This window comes from Bufo gargarizans, chromosome 4, assembly GCF_014858855.1.
Source record: "Bufo gargarizans isolate SCDJY-AF-19 chromosome 4, ASM1485885v1, whole genome shotgun sequence".
NCBI lineage: Eukaryota > Metazoa > Chordata > Amphibia > Anura > Bufonidae > Bufo > Bufo gargarizans.
In genome coordinates, this window is record NC_058083.1 from 477,054,281 (window position 1) to 477,077,305 (window position 23,025).

Consider the following 23,025-nt stretch of genomic DNA (forward strand, 5'->3'; position numbering starts at 1 on the left):
CATAGGAGCGACGGTTCTCCCAGGCCACTTTATGGCGATGCTGCATATGTTGACGCAGGGCTGTAGTGCCAACATTGGCACCCTGCCTACAGATTCTACATATGGCCACGTTCACCTACTCCGACAGCGTAACAAAAAACTGGCACACCGCCGAGTAGGTGATTTTACCCCCAACACTATGCACCGACTGACTGCTACCACTGCTGTCTCCGTGAACCCCTGCAATAGTACTTCCCAGGTAGTTAGGCTCCTGCGAAGCGAGTGATCTACCCTGAGCTCGTTTGGCTACCAACCTCCCACTGCTGCCACCCTGCTGACTCCCAGTCACGCTAGCGACTTGCTGGCTCCGCTGCTGCCTCACAGGCAAGCTGCCACTATTTTCTCCCGATGATAATGAAGCCCCTTCGTCACCCGGCTCCCAAGTGCGATCAGCTACATCCTCATCATCGAGTACTGTCTGCACGTCACTGATGTCCTCCTCAACCGTCTCTAGGTCAGGAGCCTGACCGCTCGCAACACCAGCTCCCACGCCGCTCTCCTCATCAGTACTTCCCCGCCTAGCGGAGGAAGCAGCGGATGTCTCCTCCAGATCTTCGCTGGGCAGTAGCTGCTGACTGTCCTCTAGTAGCTAGTCCTCACTGAAAAGTGGAGCCGAGCCAAGTGAATATAATACTTCTCGCACTGAGGGAACTGAAAATGACATAGGAAGGTTTAGGACAGGTGGGGGCACAGGGCCTACTCCCGGGCCATGCCAACTAAGTGTCGTATCAGAGGAACCCACTCTTGGCTGGGGGTGTCTGATGTCACTTGGGATGAAGTGGATGACCGAGTCAACCATTCATGAACCGCAGGGTTGCTGGTCAAGACACGACCGCTAGATGACACCAGGAGCTCAGGCCTCTCACTGCGACCCCTGCTGTCACGCCCCCTTACTCTGCTGCGACCTCTGCCTGCGCCAGAAACATTTAGGCCTCCACCACTCCCCTGTGCAGGGCCTGGCACTTCTCTATCTGACATACTGTTAGATCAAATAATCAAATGTTTTTTATTTCGCCACTAAAACATGGCAAATAGGGTTTTAGAATATATCACTGCACCGATGAATGGCAATTAGGACCTAATTTTTTTCAACTTTTAGACAACACAAAAGGCTTTTCAACAGATAAGTGCATCTCTGAACGGCGGATATATTTTTATTTTGCCACTAATACACAGCAAACAGGGCTTTAGAATATATCACTGCACCGATGAACGGCAATTATGCCCTCATTTTTTTCAACTTTTACACAACACTAAAGGATTTTCAACAGATTAGTGCAACGCTGAACGGCGAATATATTTTTATTTCGCCGCTAATACACGGCAAACAGGGCTTTAAAATATATCACTGCACCGCACAAAGGCAAATATATTTTTCTTTTGCCACTAATACACATCAAAAATGGCTTTACAACATATAACTGCACAGCACAAGGGCAAATAAGACGTACCCTAGAAATATTTCCTTGTAATAAACCCTGTTAATGGCTCTATCAAACAGCACTTGCACCCTAATAACAAGAACGGTTTGCTGGAATTACAGAGCTGTATAATGGCAATTTGGATCCCCAGTCAGTGCAGCAAGGTGTAATATGATTGTTCCTATTACCCAGTCAGTAACCTCCCCTACTGAACCTTATTCTACACAAATGCTGTGGAGCGATTCCTCCCTATCCTTTCCCTGCACTTATAAATCGTTTTTTCGCCACAATCAAGTCTTTCCAATCACTGTCCCTAGAGCCTGCAGATGTCTCTCCCTGCACTAAGTACACTGGTAAATGGCAGAATCTAAGATGGCTGCCGCTATTTATAGGACTATGACATCACAGGGCTGTCTGGCTGCTCATTGGCTGCATGCATGGCATTATGGGTGATCCCACCTTCCCAGATCATTTCTCCATGTCCTCACACGTGCAGCAGCCATTTTAGGAATAAATGCGATTCGTTACCACGAAGCGCGAGGAAACTCGGCTTCGGTGCGAATTGAATTTTTCCTGAAATTCTGAATGAATTCCACTTCGTCAGCTTCGATTCGCTCATCTCTAGTAATGATTCATGACGAGATAAAAAATTTGCTGACTCAAGAATTGCTTACAGTATTTTCCTTGAATGCATAAGATTCATTGAATGAATGACCCAACACAAAGCAGGGCTTCATGAAATGCCATCTCTTAGAAGATCTGTCAGAAATAAAACAGATCTGTCAGTGTCACAAGGAACAATAGGACAAGGTGGACAGCCGGGTAGAAAGGGTGGGAACATAGAGAATGATAGCATCGGGGTGGGAGACTATCCAGGGGAGGAGGGGAGATGAGTAGGAAGTAGATGCTGGAGATTTGAGTGCAGATGACAGGTGTTTGTAGTAGATGGAACCTGGTAAATGATATTCTGAAGATACTTGCCATTTCGATATTTGGCATATCAGTTTCATCCTGTGACACAGCTTAAAGTTTGCTTTCTGTATGCTCTTGGACATATGTATCCACCCTCACTAGAGTAGGAGGATGAGACACATACAGATGACTGAGCTATTCCTGAGAACAGTCGAAAGCCATTGTTACGTATAGAACAGATTTGCTTGGGTGCATGACTCTAACTCACGCTGAATCACAACCTTTCGAGGCAGAAGTGTTATCATGCATGTGGGCTAAAATGTTACATCATGACATAGCCTTTGTCTTCTCGATCCCTCGGGCAGAGCTTATGTTATGTATGTACTGAACTTCTGCTATCCTGGCTGCAGTCTGCAGGCAGTGCTTTATAGATGATGGTTGCATTGTATTCTGCTGGGTTCATTCTTGTCTCCATTGCAAGTTTGTTTGCATGGCAACTGATCTAAACCGATGAGGCTGTGTTCACACCCGCGTTGGAGGAAACAATGGAAGCCTCCATCGGCAGTTCAATCACTTTTGGAGTCAAGAATAGCACAGTAGGTTTTGCTATTCTTGCCATCAAAACTTTGACAGAACCCCACCATCCCTTAGAAATGAGTGGGTTGAGTCAACAGATTAGTCATGATTAAGTCATACATTGTAAGGGCTTTGGCCAATCGTCAGATGAAAATATCCACTACAGATTGAGATTATATATTGTTGTTGATCAGTTTCTGCATTATGGATTCAGTTTCACCATTTTTTATTCAGAATTTTACAAAAAGTAAGAACAATATATGGAAAATTGAGAACAAGTTGTTCTTGCAATGTCAACAGTAAATAAATATGGCAACAGCGCTAAACAGGTGTGATGTAGAAACATGAAGTGAATGCAAGGTTAAAATCAGAATATACTTGTAGCATCAATTTACAGTAAAACCAACCAAAAAGCTGTGTCCCCACTTTCCAAAACTGATTCTAAAGTAATAGCAAGCATTTTCCTGGCAGGGCTACTTTACCCTGCTGCTAGTAGCCCCACTCTTGGGAACTGTAGCGAAAGAAGATGGCTTGGGCATGAGCCGGCACCCTTTTCAGATTCGTCTGTCAGCTACCGACCAACTTTTGACTGGGGAAGAAGAAAAGACCTGCTGCCAGGAGTCACTGCTCTGTGGATCCAAGTTCAAGAAGAAGAGTAGATGGAACAATGCCATATGGTCAAGATGGCAGGAAGAATACTGAACACCGATCAGTTGCTACTACCTCTGTCTCCAGTATGTGAGGTACAATTTGAAGAGGAGACCAATCAGGGGCCTATGTCGTTGACCATCAGGTCATTCCTCCTGGAGGTCATGTCATGTCCTCGCAACACACTGGCAGAAGAATACTGTGGTATCTTCTGGTGCCACACTTGTGTGAGCGTCTCTTCTCCCCTACCGAGGCCTGATGTTTCCATAAGTCCAGCAGCCAAGATAAGTCCCAGCTAATGCCACTGTAAACCATGAATCTGTTCACACTTCCATGAGCTGAACCTCAGTCAGTCATCCGGTCGGAGCTGTTCGCCTGATAAGATGCAAGAAGCTCTTTGCCACTGCCGTTTGTTGTGAATGTGGGACTTGCAATACAATGATTGTCAGCCTGATAATTTTAACCTCCTTTGAGGTAGGCCACTCTTACTCCATGCCCCTCCCCCCTGAAGCTCCAAAGTCTGAAATTTCCAGTTTCCCCACTGGTTGCTGCTAGAGTCCCTCCTTTACCATGCTGGAGCTACAGCCAGCAAGACCAGCCCTGAGGATCCAGATGCTACACAGGAAGCTGTAGATTCTAATCCGGCCTGAAGCTCCTGATGACAAGAAAAGAATCCAGAGCAATTAGAGTGCATTTAGGGTGAGATACTACCCCCTGTTTACATGTTTGTGTTTTTCGTGCCCTATATAGCTAACCTAGAGCCTCTCCATCTTAAAAGGACTCCACTATTATTCAGATAAAAAAAAAAAAAAAAGTTGTGCACATTGCACTCCCCTTTTTCTTCTCAGGTTAAACCAGAAAGCCAGAGAAGTTTGCATTGTTCTAAGAGCTAGTACCCAAAAGAATAACTCTGAAGTCACTAGAGCCCTTTGTGATCTGTTTCTGTAATATTTAATTTGCCCTGGACTTGTGTTTCCATGGACTCTAGCTTAACAAGAGCCACAATTCCAGGGATTGTTTTCACAAGTTTCCTTTGCTACCAGTAAATGTACTTAAACGCGTGTGAGCCCCTGTAGCTAGTTAGTTAGCCACTGTGACCTATGGACTGTATCTTTTAGGACTTAAGTAATTTTTCACTACTGTGGTTTAGTCAGTGCCCATGCTAATGTTGTGCATATACCTTAACCCTTTTTCTTTGCATCTGTAGTACAGGGAAGAGAGCCAGCTAGTAGGTGCGATTCTAAGGATATGCATCCTGCTGCCGCAGACAGATCCAAACACCAATTCGAGGATGGCTTGCCTTTCAGTAGGGGGGTGTGCAGTACTCCAGAGCAGGAGGTATCTGCACATGGTTTGTTATTTATTGTATTGTTGTATGTATTTCTGTGTAATGTATTGCTTTCAGTATAGCTATGTATTGATGGCACAGCAAAGGTTAACAATCCTGGCTTAGCCCTTGTAGGAAGGTATGTGTGGAATGACCCTACCCCTCACCTTAGGACAGTCTAGACTTGAGTTCAGGGAGAGAGGAAGCTAAGACTTCCTTTTTCTTAGGCCTAGAAAGCTACAGAAACTCACCAAAGAGACAAAGGAGAGAATTGGAGAACTTAGAATTGGCATAACTTAGCCTTGGAGTCAGTAAGGTAACCTGCTATCTAAGGATGCCAAGACTTTACTGCAGTGAGGACACATTCACACTTTGAAACAACTTGGGAAGTTGTATCACTAAAACCCTGTATCACAGGCTGGACATTACAGCGGGATACAGGGTTTTAGTGATACAACTTGGAGGATAGAGCAAGATAGAGAAATAACTCCCACCCTTGCTGTCTGGGAAAGAAGTGCACTGTGTATAGCTGGAATTATGTCTGCTATAAATGAATGTGCTACAACTCCTATTTTTCACTACAGAATAGAAAGACATTTATTCTGCTAAATTTGTCTTGGTTACAAACCCCTAACATCAAGGGCACCCTAGCTACTATCAGACAGGAGCCCCAGGATCAGGGTGTGCCCTGAGTGAAGAAAGGGTGTCCTGTCGCTGCCTAGCCCTGGGGAGCAACAATCTGAGGGAAGCCACTGTGATAGATTGTAATTGGAGCTGCTACCACTCCCATCCTCCGCTGTGGGTCCTCAGGGACTCGCTGCACAAAGTAAGCTTAAAGAGGACCTTTCATCGGTCCAAACATTGTGAACTAAGTATCATGACATATACAGCGGCGCCCAGGGATCTCACTGCACTTACTATTATCCCTGGGTGGCGCTCCGTTCTCCCGTTATGTCCTCCAGTATCAATATAAAAACTCCAGCAAATAGCGTTGCAAAAAGGAATCTTTTAATAGACATATGCGGCTGTGTAAAATTCATGACGTTTCGGCCATACATTAGCCTTCATCAGACTTCTGCCGCTTCAGGATGGATGTCCAGGATGTAGGCGTCTGTGTGAAATGTGCAATCGCACTGTCTGGGATGCGCCTTGGCCAGCGCTACAGCCTAGGAGAAGGAGACGCCCAGCAGAACAAGGGCAGACTCCGCCTACTATAACCAAGTCCCCTAAGTCTCCGCCTACTATAACCAACTCCCCGAACATACCAGAGGACATAACGGGAGAACGGAACGGCGCCCAGGGATAATAGTAAGTGCCGTGAGATCCCTGGTGCCGCTGTATATGTCATGATACTTAGTTCACAATGTTTGGACCGATGAAAGGTTCTCTTTAAAGTAATAAAAACCTGGTACAAAATAAACGTTCTTATTCAGTGGTGCAGTCAAGTTACGTTTTGGCTGGAAGTATACTTTAACCTGTAAAATGGGGTCAATTTTTGGGAGTTTTTAAAATTCAAAAATTTTATCTCCATATTCCATTCATTCTTGTGGATCACCTAAATGGTTAACAAAGTTTGTAAAATCAGTTTTACATCAGGGGGTCTTCAAATGTGACATGGCAGCTCAAAATTATCACAGTGAAATGCCTTCCAAAAACCATATGGCGTTCCTTTCCTTCTGCTCAATACCGTGTGCCCGTACAGCAGTTTACGACCACATATGGGGTGTTTGTAAAATCAGTTTTGAATACCTTGAGGGGTGTAGTTTCTAAAATGGGACCATTTATAGGTGGTTTCTATTATGTATGCCCCACAAAGTGACTTCAGACCTGAACTGGTCATTAAAAAAAGGGGGTTTTGGAAATTTTCTGAAATTTTTCAAGATTTGCTTCTAAACTTCTAAGCCTTCTAACGTCCCCAAAAAATAAAATGGCATTCACTAAATGATCCAAACATAAAGTAGACATATGGGAAATGTAAAGTAAAAACTATTATATGAGGTATCGCTATCTTTTTTAAAAGCAGAGAAATTAAAATTTGGAAAGTGGTTTGGGATTTTTTTTTTTTATAAAAATGAAAAATATTGACTGAAATTTACCACTATCATGAAGTACAACGTGTCTCGAGAAAACAATCTCAGAATGGTTTGAATAAGTAAAAGCGTTCCACAGTTATTATCACATAAAGTGACACATGTCAAATTTCCAAAAAACAGCCTGGTCCTTATTTGAAATATGGCAGGGTCCTGAAAGGGTTAAGTGTAATAGAAATGTTGGTCCTATGCTCCAGTTTTGTTTTGCTCTAGAGATGTATATTATATTATAGCACCCTTAGATTCTGCTGGTCAGCGTGAACTGATTATTTTATGATGTGAAAAAACTAAAATTTAGGGATGGTCTGGGTCTGGAATCTATCTGGGCTGGGCTGCAGTTGTTTAGGGGTCTGGGGTTTGCCATTATTTAGGGGGTCTGCCTGGGGTCTGCAGTTGTTTAGAGGGTCTCGGCTGGAGTTTGCTGTTATTTAGGGGTCGGGACTAAGGTATGCAGTTAAGGGGTCTGGACTGGTGTCTGGATTTATTTAGGGGGTCTGGACTAGGCCGTTATTTAACCCCTTAAGGACTCAGCCCTATTTCACCTTAAGGACTTGGCCATTTTTTGCAAATCTGACCAGTGTCATTTTAAGTTCTGATAACTTTAAAACGCTTTGACTTACCCAGGCCGTTCTGAGATTGTTTTTTCGTCACATATTGTACTTCATGACACTGCTAAAATTGGGTCAAAAAAGTTAATTTTTTTGCATAAAAAAATACCATATTTACCCAAAATTTAGAAAAATTAGCAAATTTCAAAGTTTCAGTTTCTCTACTTCTGTAATACATAGTAATACCCCCAAAAATTGTGATGACTTTACATTCCCCATATGTCTACTTCATGTTTGTAGTATTTTGGGAATTATATTTTATTTTTTGGGGATGTTACAAGGCTTAGAAGTTTAGAAGCAAATCTTGAAATTTTTCAGAAATTTACAAAAACTCAATTTTTAGGGACCACTACAGCTCTGAAGTCACTTTGCGAGGCTTACATAATAGAAACCGCCCAAAAATGACCCCATTCTATAAACTACACCCCTCAAGATATTCAAAACTGATTTTACAAACTTTGTTAACCCTTTAGGTGTTGCACAAGAGTTATTGGCAAATGGGGATGAAATTTGAGAATTAATTTTTTTGCCTAATTTTCCATTTTAACCCATTTTTTCCACTAACAAAGCAAGGGTTAACAGCCAAACAAGACTGTATATTTATTGCCCTGACTCTGCCGTTTACAGAAACACCCCATTTTTGGCCGTAAACTACTGTACGGCCACACAGCGGGGCGTAGAGTGAAAGGTGCGCCGTATGGTTTTTGGAAGGCAGATTTTGCTGGACTGTTTTTTTGACACCATGTCCCATTTGAAGCCCCCTGATGCACCCCATGAGTAGAAACTCCATAAAAGTGACCCCATCTAAGAAACTACACCCCTCAAGGTATTCAAAACTGATTTTAGAAACTTTGTTAACCCTTTAGATGTTGCACAAGATTTAATGGAAAATAGAGATACAATTTCAAAATTTCACTTTTTTGGCAGATTTTCCATTTTAATATTTTTTTTCCAGTTACAAAGCAAGGGTTAACAGCCAAACAAAACTCATTATTTGTGGCCCGGATTCTGTAGTTTACAGAAACACCCCATATGTGGCCGTAAACTGCTGTACGGCCACACAGCGGGGCGTAGAGTGAAAGGTGCGCCGTATGGTTTTTGGAAGCCAGATTTTGCTGGACTGGTTTTTTGACACCATGTCCCATTTGAAGCCCCCCTGATGCACCCCTAGAGTAGAAACTCCATAAAAGTGACCCCATCTAAGAAACTACACCCCTCAAGGTATTCAAAACTGATTTTACAAACTTTGTTAACCCTTTAGGTGTTGCACAAGATTTAATGGAAAATAGAGATACAATTTCAAAATTTCACTTTTTTGGAAGATTTTCCATTTTAATATTTTTTTTCCAATTACAAAGCAAGGGTTAACAGCCAAACAAAACTTATTATTTATGGCGCTGATTCTGTAGTTTACAGAAACACCCCATATGTGTTCGTAAACCACTGTACGGGCATACGGCAGGGCGCAGAAGGAAAGGAATGCCATGCGGTTTTTGTAAGGCAGATTTTGCTGGACTTTTTTTTTGACACCATGTCCCATTTGAAGCCCTCCTGATGCACCCCCAGAGTATAAACTCCAAAAAAGTGACCCCATTTTAGAAACTACGGGATAGGGTGGCAGTTTTGTTGGTACTAGTTTAGGGTACATATGATTTTTGGTTGCTCTATATTACACTTTTTTGTGTGGCAAGGTAACAAGAAATAGATTTTTTGGCACGTTTTTTTTTTTTGTTATTTACAACATTCATCTGACAGGTTAGATCATGTGGTAATTTTATAGAGCAGGTTCTCACGGACGCGGCGATACCTAATATGTATACAATTTTTTTTATTTATGTAAGTTTTACACAATGATTTCATTTTTAAAACAAAAATAGTTTTAGTGTCTCCATAGTCTAAGAGCCATAGTTTTTTTCAGTTTTTGGGCGATTATTTTAAGTAGGGTCTCATTTTTTGCGGGATGAGATGACGGTTTGATTGGAACTATTTTGGGGTGCACATGACTTTTTGATCGCTTGCTATTACACTTTATTGTGACGTAAGATGACAAAATGGCTTTTTTTACACCGTTTTTATTTGTATTTTTTTACGGTGGTCACCTGAGGGGTTAGGTCATGTGATATTTTTATAGAGCCGGTCGATACGGACGCGGCGATACCTAATATGTATACTTTGTTTTATTTATTTAAGTTTTACACAATGATTTCATTTTTTAAACAAAAAAAATAATGTTTTAGTGTTTCCATAGTCTGAGAGCTATAGTTTTATCAGTTTTTGGGCAATTATTTTGGGTAGGGTATGATTTTTGCGGGATGAGATGACGGTTTGATTGGTACTATTTTGGCGTAAATGCGACTTTTTTGATCACTTTTATTACCTTTTTTGGGAAGTAAGGTGGGCAAAATTTCAATTTCCTAATAGTTTTTTTTTTATATATATATATCAGGTCATTACGGACGCGGCGATACCAAACATGTGTAGGGAATTTTTTTAAATTTTTTTTTTATTCAGTGATAAATGTGTTTTTTTATTTTTACTTTTTTTTCACTTTTTTCACTTTTTTTTTGACCCAGACCCACTTGGTTCTTGAAGATCCAGTGGGTCTGATGTCTGTATAATACAGTACAGTACAATATATATTGTACAGTACTGTATTTTACTTACACTTTGTCTGAACAGATCTATGCCTTCAGCACAGATCTGTTCAGAACCATGGACAGCAGGATGCCTGAGAAGGCGTCCTGTTGCCATGGGAACCTTCCCCCTCTGCTCAGTAGTGGTCAGAACTGCGCAGACGGGGAAGGGTAAGGACGGGGCTTCGGGGGGCTGTCTGGGAGCTCTCTCCCTCTCCATTCGGGGGGCTGCAAAGGCACAGCAGCCCCCCGATGGGAGAGGGAGGGAGCTACTTCTTACTGTTAACTTTTTCCATACAGCGATCCCGCCTGCCGCACCGCCCGCCTCCCGCACCGCCCCCACCGCCCACAACTCCCCCCCTGCACCACCCGCCGGCAAAAAATCATGCATTGATGGGGGTTGTAGAATTTCTTCTCTCTATATTTTCAAAGTCTCTCTCTCTCTCTGCAGAATCTTAGGATGGAAATAAGGTTCTTGTAAACTTGTCTGTAATTCCCAGCTAAAGGGTACAGGATTAACATACATCTAGCCAGGACCGTGTCGAAGTATGAAGGGTGTATTAGCAATGTTCCTCTTATCGCACTAAAGTCTCTATGAATACCCTACTGACTGCAGTGCTCGGCCATGCAGATTCTGGACCTTCTAGTTCTTTCTTTCTCTCTCTGCAGTACTGTAAAGTAGAGATGGCTTTCTTGATGCAAATATCTCAGCTAGACTAAAACTTACTGAACAAGGAGCGGACCTAAGTCCATCTCCTAGCCTCCAAAAAGGGCAGAGTCAGATTTGTTAACCCTGACTTATCCATATAAAACTATGCAGGCACAATACAATACATCAGAACATTACATAACAGCAAATAACAATATTTTTTGCAAGTACCCTATTCAGGGGTACTGCATATACATTGAGTGGTCAAACCTGGAGCCTGCATTTAGGAGGTCCAGGGTTTATATTGATTTAGTGGGACTAATATAGTGCCTTTTTAGAGGGGTGATCTGGAGCCTGTGTTAGTTTAGCGGGTCTGGTCTGAATTCTATATTAATTTTCGGGTGTGATAAAGAGATCATATCTACTACCGGTATATGTAATTAGAATGCCATAGTTTGGGGTCATGTCATATACATAGCAGAAAAGGTGAAACTGCATCACTATTCGGAATCCTTAGGCCCCTTTAGACGGGCGAGATTTCCGCGTGGGTGCGATACGTGAGGTGAACGCATTGCACCCACACTGAATACGGACCCATTTATTTCTATAGGGTTGTGCACATGAGCAGTGATTTTCACACATCACTTGTGCGTTGCGTGAAAATCGCAGCATGTTCCTCTTTGTGCGTTTTCCACGCAACGCAGGCCTCATAGAAGTGAATAGGGCTGTGTGAATATCGCAAGCATCCGCATGCAAGTGCGGATGCGGTGCGATTTTCAGGCACGGTTGCTAGGAGACGATCGGGATGGAGACCCGATCATTATTATTTTCCCTTATAACATGCATTCTTAATACAGAATGCATGGAGGGGTTAAAAAAAAATTATAATAATTTAACTCACCTAAATCCACTTGTTCGCGCAGCCCGGCTTCTCTTCTGTTTTCATCTTTGCGGTGCACAGGAAAAGGACCTGTGGTGATGTCACTGCACTCATCACATGGTCCGTCACATGATCCATCACCATGGTAAAAAAAGATCATGTGATGGACCATGTGATGAGCGCAGTGACATCATCAAAGGTCCTATTCCTCAAAGAAGAAGACAGAAGAGATGCCGGCTGCGCGAACAAGTGGATTAAGGTGAGTTAAATTATTATTATTTTTTTAACCCCTCCAGCCCTATTGTACTAAGCATTCTGTATTAAGAATGCTATTATTTTCCCTTATAACCATGTTGTAAGGGAAAATAATACAATCTACACAACACCTAACCCAAACCCGAACTTCTGTGAAGAAGTCCGGGTTCGGGTCTGGGTACCAAACATGCCGATTTTTCTCACGCACGCGCAAAACACATTACACTGTTTTGCACTCGCGCGGAAAAATCGCGCATTTTCCCGCAACGCACCCGCATCTTATCCGGGCCAAAAACATGACGCCCGTGTGAAAGAGGCCTTACTCTTAAAAATAGGTGAGCATGACGTACCCTTATCATAGGGTAAGATGAATAGGATAACATATATAATCGGGGGCGGACTGGGAACTTAAAGTGGTAGTCGGGTCCAAATTTATGGAAGGCAGGGCCAGCAATACCATATTGTGGCACATTGTATCACCTCAACAGAACCAAATACCACATTCCAACACAAAATACTGCCGCCAGCAGCACAAAATACATTCCCAAAAACTTCCGCTGGCCGGCTGTAAAGAGGGCTCAGGAGGCCTCCTGGGCATTGGCCCGCCAGGAAGATTCCCTGTAAGATCTATGGCCAATCCGCCCCTGTATATAATACAAATTGTCAGGAAGCATCACAAGCGGATCTGTTCACCCGGCACAATCCAGCTGGTTACATTAGAAGCAGAACGCTTATCATGTTGTGTCCGTTAATAATTTAGCCGTATTATACACTAATTACAGAACCACCCAGATTTTACTATATATTAACAGATTTCAATTGAAATGTCATTTCTGATGATTGATCTCTGATTGGCATATGCCCCGTCTTTGACTGGTGGAGATACCCGTCGGCTATCCCATCTCCTCTGTGTACAGTCAGGGCTCAGCCTGATCAGCTGCAGTTCGCATAGGAACAGTGCACGCTACTCCTCCTTCCGTCTGATCGGTGATAGGCTCAGGCAGCAGTGGAGATCTTAGAAAAAAAAATGTCACCAGATGCCAAGAACTGGCATCTGCAATCTTGAGGCCTTTCTTTCACTTTCATCTCACTGGAATACACGCCAGCTGCGTTCAGACAATAGCATGAGACGTACTCTGACAGATTACTCACCAGTCACCGCATGCACTTAATACAATTCATCTGATGGGTGTTATGCTCCATAACGGGGTGGCGTTTTATCATTCTCCTGCTCAATGGAGTGAAAGCGTGGCCGTACTTATTGTGGAGGTGCGGTAAAGTACAGATGTAGCTGAGCTTGGCACAATGCACGCTGAGATCCTGACTGCTAGTGTTTGCCACCAAAACAACCCCATTCAGATGAATAGAACTGCTCTTCAGTCGCAGACATTTTCTGAAACAAAACCTGCAGCGTGTGAAGACCGCGGCACAGAATCAGCAAAGTGGATGAGCATTGAACAATCCTTATCCACACAGAATCCATGCAGACATTGACCTGTGAAGGTTTTTCATGCTGTGCGTTTCCGCGCCATGTGTTACTTGCGGTTTTTGGTGTGGATTTGATGTGATTTTGTCGCAGATCTCGCTCTTCCATTGAAAAAGGTGAAATCCGCACCAAAAATCCCACGAAGAATTGACATGCTAGGGCAGGGATCAGCAACCTTTGACACTCCAGCTGTTGTGAAACTACAACTCCCAGCAGGCTCAGAGAACAGCCAAGCAAGGGTGCATGATGGTACATGTAGTTTCACAACACCTGGAGTGCCAGAGGTTGCTGATCCCTGTGTTAAGTCTCATTCACACATCCGTGTCCGTTTCCGTGAGCAGGTGGTCAGTGATGCATCCGTGAAGTATCCGGGTTTGGTCCATGTGTCCGTTTTTTGCTGTCTGTGTTTCACCGACACTTAACAGCTGAAAAATAATTTTCAAAGCATCTCGTTTTCACGGACACATAGACTATAATAGGCTTGACGGACAAAATAGAGCATGCATCCGTGCTAAAAACACTGACCCACGGACCGTTCTAAAACGCTGATGTCTGAATACACACATTAAGAGCTCATTGACACAAACGTTTACAGAACCATTAATTTCAATGGGTCTGCAAAAAAAAACAAAAAAACACGGATGCATTCTGTTTCCGTATTTCCGTTTAAAGATAGAACATGTCCTATTATTGTCCGCAAATCACGTTCCGTGGCTCCATTCATGTCAATGGGTCCGCAAAAAAACGGAACACATACGGAATGTACTCCATATGTCTTCCGTACCTGATCCCTTTTTGCGGAACCATCTATTGAAAACTTTATATCCAGCCCAATTTTTTCTATGTAATTACTGTATACTGTATATGCCGTACGGAAAAACGGAACAGAACTGGGGGAAAATAAAAAAATTGATCCAAGAAAAACGGCCCACAAAACACTGAAAAAGACATACGGTCATGTGAACGAGCACAGCACACGTCCGTAAAACACTGACGTGTGAATGAGGCTTTAGGGATTTCAAAATCTGCCGGGCAGGTCAATTTCCGCACAGAAGAAAAAGCAAAATGTACTGTACACTAACCCGCGGCATCAGGGCTCAGCATGTCAATGTATCCTTCAAGTTTCCACCTCAGATTTCTCCCTTTGCAATGTACAAGTTGAAATCCACTACAAACCTGCAGCAGTCTGCATGCTAGTCCTACAGACCTCTGCTGGCCGTTTTTCAACGAGAAGCTTCATTTCAGAAGCTGAACATCTGGCCTGGTCATATAATGATCACACAGCGCACGCCTCATTGCAAGGGAAAGCTGGGATAACGGCTCTGTAACCTTATTTCCTTCTGACCTATGCACAGGACCAAGGAAGATTTTTTATTCTCTGGAGTCTGGAACTAAACAGTGACGGTTTCCACTATTGACAACGTGCAGAGATTTTGAAAGCCACGGAGCACGGATGCACCAAATGCATTAGAAAGCTGCACCTTTTACTATCCAGTGAATCAACTACCTCTTTAAAAGGGTTAATCCTACCTTTTTAAGTGTAAAGTGCGTTAATGGATTTCTGAAACCTTCTTGCCCACACCACATAAATTAACGAGCTAATAGCACAGTCTTTATGCCAGCAGACCATTAATTGATGTTCTGGCTTTAATGGCACGTCGCCCTTCTGCATGCACCCAGTTCTATCGACAGCATCGGGTTGTAAGTGTACACTGTGATTGAGAGACGACATAATAAGCTCCTTTCCCCCAAAAAACCCTAATATGGATCACTACTTCACATTCGGGTGTTTAAGGGACAATGTGAATTTATTAATGACGTCACAGGAATTCTTTGTGCGTCTTCTCTGCATGTAAGTATATCTGGTAATGGCCGTATTAGGCCGCATCATTTTGGGTCAATTATCAGGATCGAGAGTTCATAGGAATGCTCGTTCCCGATAGTTGTCCCGCGTAATTGAGCAGACGATCAGCAAATGAACGAGTAAACTCTTGTGAGGGCGGGTTCACATTCACGTTATAAATTCCATAATAGATTTCCGTTCTAACAGAGTTATAATGGAATATAAGGGAATTTTAGTACGGAATGCAAAACGGAACACTTTAAGAGGCATTCGGTTTTTCTCAGTCGAAGGGCCTTTTTTTTTCCCCGTCATGTATAACGGAAAAAAACAGAACCGATATTTGTGGCCATAGACATGTATTAGGACGGATAAAAGCAGAATGCCTCGTTTTGCATTCCGTCCTAAAATTCTCTCATATTCCTATAACTTTGCTATAACTGAATTTATAACGCGAACCCGCCCTAACGCTCGTTTATCTTTGATCAGGATTATCGGCAGCATATCTCCCTATGTAATCAGGGATGTGCTGCCGATAATCAATAGAACTAAATGGGGGGGGAATGACTGCAGTACCAATTATTCCTCCCACATTCATTGCGCCAGTGCGAACCAGTCTCGGTACGGTATTCTAATGTGCCAAAAACACACATGGATTTTGCAACATGCAGATCAATTAAAAACTTACTTTGAAGGTTAAACTTGGTGATTCATTTCCACCATCTCTACTCGCTATCAGCACGTGACATAAATCTTTCTTTCCTTAACTTTCAAGTCTTCTGATAATCAACACTTACTTTCATCAACACTCAGCTCTCAGTCTACGATAAACTCTTGGATTGCTGCACATTTTAGGAATGTCCAGGCAAAAAAAAACCTGAAAGGACTGACTGTCACCAGCCTAAGGCCTCATGCACACGACCGTTGTGTGCACCCGTGGCCGTTGTGCCGTTTTCCTTTTTTTTTCTGCGGCTCCATTGACTTTCAATGGGGCCGTTGAAAACTCGGCTTGTGCACCGTTTTTACACCGTGCCCGTGACCCGTGTTTCTAGGCCGTGAAAAAAATATGACCTGTCCTATTTTTTTCACGGCCAACGGTTCACGGGCCCATTCAAGTCAATGGGTCCGTGAAAATCACGGATGCACCCAAGATTGTCATCCGTGTCCGTGATCCGTGTCCGTGATCCGTGTCCGTTTTTTCCTATCATTTCAATGGCAAACTTGACTTAGAATTTTATTTCATTTTTCATGTCCGTGGATCCTCCAAAAATCACGGCAGACCCACGGAAGAAAAAACGGGCACGGATCACGGTACAACGGAACCATGTTTTGCGGGACGTTAAAAAATACGGTCGTGTGCATGAGGCCTAAGAGGTGTCTTTAAACCTGCCAGTTCTAGGAATAATTTCACTTGTTAAACGGTCAGATATGTTGAGAGTGATATCTCAAGCACTCTAAAGACCCCTTTACGAGGGCCAATTATTGGAAATGAACATTCCTGATGCAGAACCCTGGGGGGAAGCATACTTGCAAATTGCTGTTTAATGCTTGTCATGTTTTTTAATGTCGTTTTATGCTCTATATACCCATTATGGTAATGTCAGGAAGAGACGGAGTTCATAAACTCTGCCACTACCCCTACAGGAGCAAAAGTGGAGAAAGGAAAAAAGGAGGTTATCCAAAAGCTACAAGGGACTGTGCTTTGTCCCTGAAGAAAAGGATAGAGAAGGGGCGCCACTGGGACCGTACGATGAAGGAATTGGAAAAATGAAATTAGTAAGATGGAGAGGCTGCTCTGGTGTAGGACAAAGCTAAACACCACAGAGAATTCGGAATAGATCAGTAGCGGGTAGGAGACGGGGGGTGGTCACCCACCCCGGGTGTCACACCGGTCACTGTATAAAAGTAGGAAAGTTGAGCGCCAATCTCCCAAACGTCAGAGTATAAGTAAGTGATGGTATTTATTAGTTGATGAAGTAATCAAATGTCACCAACCACAGGTGCTAGGGACTGGTAAGTAGGGCACAGTGGTGGGTTGGTAAAAAGTGCAAAAATATGGTAAAACTTGTAATAATATTAGGTCAATTACCAAATCGTGCAACACTGAAAAGGAATCAAATATGGATGCATAAAGAAGCAATCAATTCTTCAGAAATGCTAAAAACATAAAGATAATAATAAAAGTAAAATTATTAGTAAAAGTACACTCACTTCACAGGGGGGTCGCCACCAGGATAAACTCAAGACACCTGTGGCAAGTTACCCCCCTAAGCCGGGATCGTGTGTAAGTTGTTAGAGGTCGATGTATACGCCCTGGGTGTACAGCCTGGTTGGTAAAGCAGCAGACGAGTCCAGAAGTGCGCAATCAATCCTCTTTATTGGTAAAATATACGGCTCAACGCGTTTCAGGGGTCATAATACCCCCTTCATCAGGAGCAGAATATGGAGAATATGGATATTCTGCTCCTGATGAAGGGGATCTATTCCGACTACCCCTACAGAAAGCATGTGTGTGGATCCTGGATTTGCCCCTAGCTCAGTTATAGTCAGTTGTGAGTCAGAAAAAGAAGAGTGAGGAAGCAACTCTTATCTGCTACATTCCTCCCAGGACTGCACTAAAGCTCCAGAGACTCCCCAATCTCTGATGATTTACAGAAAGAGACAGGAAGGTTCAGAAATCTGCATGGAGTCAGTAAGGTAACCTGCTACAATATGCCATTCAGACCTTACTGCAGTGAGGGGAATACTGTTAGGATACCCTTCACACTTGGATACGACTACCACTCCCATCCTCCACTTAAGCTTCTCCTGGACCATCATTCCTTATAAATGGTCTGTGTAAATGTGCTGCCGGTCATCTGATGAGCGAGCCAAGCACCCAAAGTTACAATTTCAGGGACACAGACTGTCCTTTGTACAAAGGGATCTGCTGCCCAGAAACAACAATTCTCTATGGGGATAAGTGATCACAGTAGCAAACACTGATCCCCACGCAGTGCAGGGGGCTGCTGCATGTAAATGGCCTGCATAAAGGGTCCTTTAGGCTAGCTGCATATTGTGCGGATTAGGAGCGTTTTTTTCCAGTGTGGATTTATGTGTAGAACTGCAGCGTAATACAGCACCAGCAAAGTGTATACGACGAGACAAGCGTCATGCACCCTTTGCTTCTTTCCTCCATTCGGAAATTGACCTGATGTGTGGATTTAGAAACCTGCAGCATGTCAATTGTTAGTGCAATTTTTGGTGTGGATTCCCCTTTTTCAATGCATAGGTCGGATCTGCAGTAAATCTGCATCAACTCTGCACCAAAAAAATGCACATGAGCGAAAAACCGTTCAGATTTTCTGTTTTGAGATCTCCACTCGTGTGCAGGTACCCTCAGACTCCACCATTGCACCAACTGAAGGTTAATACTACCACCTAACAATGTTAAGAGCATGCACTACACTTGTAGGTTCTGTCAAAAGAACTAATGTAGAGCAAATACCGAAGCAACTATTGTTTAGTAGTTTTACAGTTTTATTTAGTAAATGAGCCCCTATAGAATAATGGTAGGGAATGTGTCACCGAAATTTTTAAAAACAGATAGCGATACATTTCCTTTTTTTCGAATGTGTTTTTATTTTCCCGATTGTAGATTTTTTAAATTCTGTTTCCTGAACAGGATTATGGGGGCTGCTATCTTGCCTGAGCCGTTCTTAACAGCATTAAGAGATATGATTTACAGCTGCCACCATGGGTTATAGACACAATGGACAGGAGCTGAACACGCTGACTTCTATGGGAGAGTTTTCTAGGCATCAGTTATTGCGAATGGTAGATCCCGTATTTTATATATACAGTCCAAGAAGTGATGCCCATTAGTAGGCCTAGTGGCCAGTGAGAAAACAGCAGCCTTTTTTTATAGATAGATAGATAGTGACATGGAAATTAAAAATAAAATCATCAAAAATTATTTAAAAATATGTTTAACATAAAAACAGGATTAAAAAAATAGGTAATTTTCTAATCGCACATTCCCTTTAAGGGGGTTGTATCATAGTGCCAATCTCCCCCATGTGCCAATATCAAGTGCCAAACCCCCCCATGTGCCAGTATCAAGTGCCTCTCTCCTCCCTCCATGTCCCAGTACGATAGTGCCATCTTGCCCCCACAAAAGTGTCAGTATCAAGTGCCTCTCTCCTTCCCACCCCACATGTGCCAGTATCATAGTGCCATCTTGCCCCCACAAAAGTGTCAGTATCAAGTGCCTCTCTCCTTCCCACCCCACATGTGCCAGTATCATAGTGCCAACCCCCCCATGTGCCAGTATCAAGTGCCAACCCCCCCATCTGCCAGTATCAAGTGCCTCTCTCCTCCCCCCCATGTCCCAGTATCATAGTGCCATCTCCCTCCCCTAAAAGTGCCAGTATCAAGTGCCTCCCCCATGTGTCAGTATCATAGTGCCATCTCCCCCCCATGTGCCAGTATCAAGTGCCTCCCTCCTTCCCACCCACCCCCCATGTGCCAGTATCATAGTGCCATCTTCCCCCCAATGTGCCAGTATCAAGTGCCTCTCTCCTTCCTACCCACCCCCCATGTGCCAGTATCATAGTGCCACCCCCTCATGTGCCAGTATCAAGTGCCTCTCTCCTTCCCACCAACCCCCCATGTGCCAGTATCATAGTGCCAAACCCCCCCATGTGCCAGTATCAGGTGCCAACCCCACTCCCCCTATGTGCCAGTATCAAGTGCCTCCCTCTCCCCCCCATGTGGCAGTACACTAGTACACTATTTAGAAAGAAAAAAAAAACACTTATACTTACCTCCATGTCAGCCTCTTCCGTCCTGTGTCCCACGCTGTATGCCCATAAATGGAGTCAGTGCTTGTGTATTGAGGCAGAGTGTGCTGGGGCAGCTGTCATATAAAGATATAGCAGAGCTGGGTGTGTTGGGGCAGCTGTCATGTGTATCGATGTACACTGGCTAGGAAAATCACCGCTCATGTGCACAGCCCCATAGAAATGAATGGGTCCGGATTCAGTGCGGGTGCAATGCGTTCACGTCACGCATTGCACCCGCGCGGAAAACTCGCTCGTGTGAAAGGGACCTTACACAGTCCCCTGCCCCCTCAATTAGACCCTGCCCCCCTTAATCATACCCAGTGTCACCCATAGCCAGTCCCCTGCCCCTTAATCATACTCAGTGTCACCCTTATCCAGTCCCCTGTCCCCCTTAATCATACCCAGTGTCAACCAAAGCAAGTCCCCTGCCCCTTAATCATACCCAGTGTCACCCTTATCCAGTCCCCTGCCCCCCTTAATCATACCCAGTGTCAACCAAAGCCAGTCTCCTGCCCCTTAATCATACCCAGTGTCACCCTTATCCAGTCCCCTGCCTCCTTAATCATACCCAGTCACCCTTAATTTAAGGGGGGCAGGGTCTAATTGAGAGGGCAGGGGACTGGGTAAGGGTGACACTGGGTAGGATTAAGAAGGGCAGGGGACTGGGTAAAGGTGACAGGGTATGATTAAAGGGGGCAGGAGACTGGCTATGGGTGACACTGGGTATGATTAAGAAGGGCAGGGGACTGGGTAAAGGTGACAGGGTATGATTAAAGGGGGCAGGAGACTGGCTATGGGTGACACTGGGTATGATTGTACTTGTTTGCACTTGCACTTAAATTATCTGTAATTAAAAAAAAACAGTTTGTTACAAAGATTGTTTTCCGCTTTGTGTATGTTTAGGTGAACGAGGGGGGGGGGGGGCACAAGATTAGCTCACACAGGGCGCCTGAACACCTAAGGCCAGCCCTGGTGGAGGCACGACCACCTCTTTTGGATTGAAGGGTGGTCATAACCCCTGGATATGAGCCGTGTATAATGTGATGCAAAAATGAAGCTAAAATACGCCTATAATTCAGGTGCAGATCGCTGTGCAATGGTTAGTTGCGATTTTTCAGCGACTAATCTGCGATTTTTTCCCCGTTCACATCAGGTCTAAAAAAGTGGGCATGGCGTGGGCTGGGAAGTGGACAGGCCAGCAAGTCCATCTCATTTACCATTTTCTACCATTTTCAGGTGTAGAAAAAGGTCTAAATCTAAGACAGTAAGGAAGCTGCACCTCTTCCTAACTTCGGCAGATCCTTCGCCAGCGCAGGGGCTTATTAAGACCAGCGTCTAAAACTCTGGTCTTAATAAATAACCCCCATAGTCTTCAAAAATTATTTTACACTGTGCAGAATTCATGGTTCCTTCAAAAAAGTCAAATGTTGTCAGACAAGAGAACCAAGAGCCAGGGCCTGTGTTGACTTGTCTGCACCAAGTCGACTAATGTGTAGCAGTCCTGTCACGTACACACAGTACAGGCAAGACTTCCCAAACTTTTATGGCCACAAAATATTCCACCAAGGCAATTTCACTGATCATTTGTCTGCTAGCAGAGAGGATGCCACCGTCTTTCAACTCCTATTAATTTGTAATAGGGAGTGATTTATAAGTAAAACATTAGGGCTGGGGCTAAAGCTAAATGGGTTGTCCGTCTTAAACAAAAAATGAATGACAGACAAGAAAGTGTGCAAAAATGAAAAACATCACTCAGCTTTAAAAAATCCAGCCAATCCAGTGCTGAGGCTCCCGAATCACCATAACTGGTCCCTGCCACATCGGAAGTGATGTTGTCCCATTGGTAGTCATATGACCACTGCAGCCAATCACTGGCCTCAGTCGAGACATGTGCACAAGCAGCTCATAAATATTAGAAGGGTTTTTTCGGGAAAAATATTATTGGTTTATTCATTTTGCAGATCTATGGCATTGTACCCAAACTGACTACGCATTGATGGTCATCGATGTTTTAACCTGAAAAACACCTCGAAATTATTTTCACCATCTAAAAGAAAAAATATTATTCTTTACCATATATGACCATGAAAGCAGTATTGTGAGGTCATGTGATTTCAGCATAAATATAACATCACTGCGGAATCACATGTGCACTTCTGCATTTTCTGTTTCCAAATTTACGATTGGAATGGGAACATGGTTTCAGTATTATACTGTAATATCATGTTTACATTTCTATTATATGATTTTTCTTTTCATGACCATTGGGGCAGATTTTTTAAGGGTTTGTCTAGACCAGGGGTGCACAACCTTTTCTGGTTGGGGGCCACATTGTCACACTGAACCAATTCCAAGGGCCGAAAATCTAACTTAAAGTGGCATTAGTAACTGAAATATTGTACTTATGTCATATTGAACATACAGTATATACCATAAATGTCTAGTTGCACCTTCACGACTCCCATCTAATGGTAGAATTCATGTAAGATACATGTGAGCAGCCATAAGACATAGACATACATGTCTGTTACCAGATGTCTGGGGGCCCTACAGAATGGTATTAAAGGACCACATGTGGCCCTTGGGCCGCAGGTTGTGCACCCCTGGTCTAGACAATCTGTTTATCCAGACATACATACCATTACATACAGTCATGAGAAAAAACAAACACACCCTTTGAATTCTATGGTTTTACATATCAAGACATTAGAAGGTCTTAATTCCAACTTTAGATGACCAACAACACATGAAAAATTACACTGTCATTGTTTATTTTACAAAAACTAGGCCAAAATACAGAGGCTTTGCTTCCATAGGACTTAAGAGTACAGATAAGCA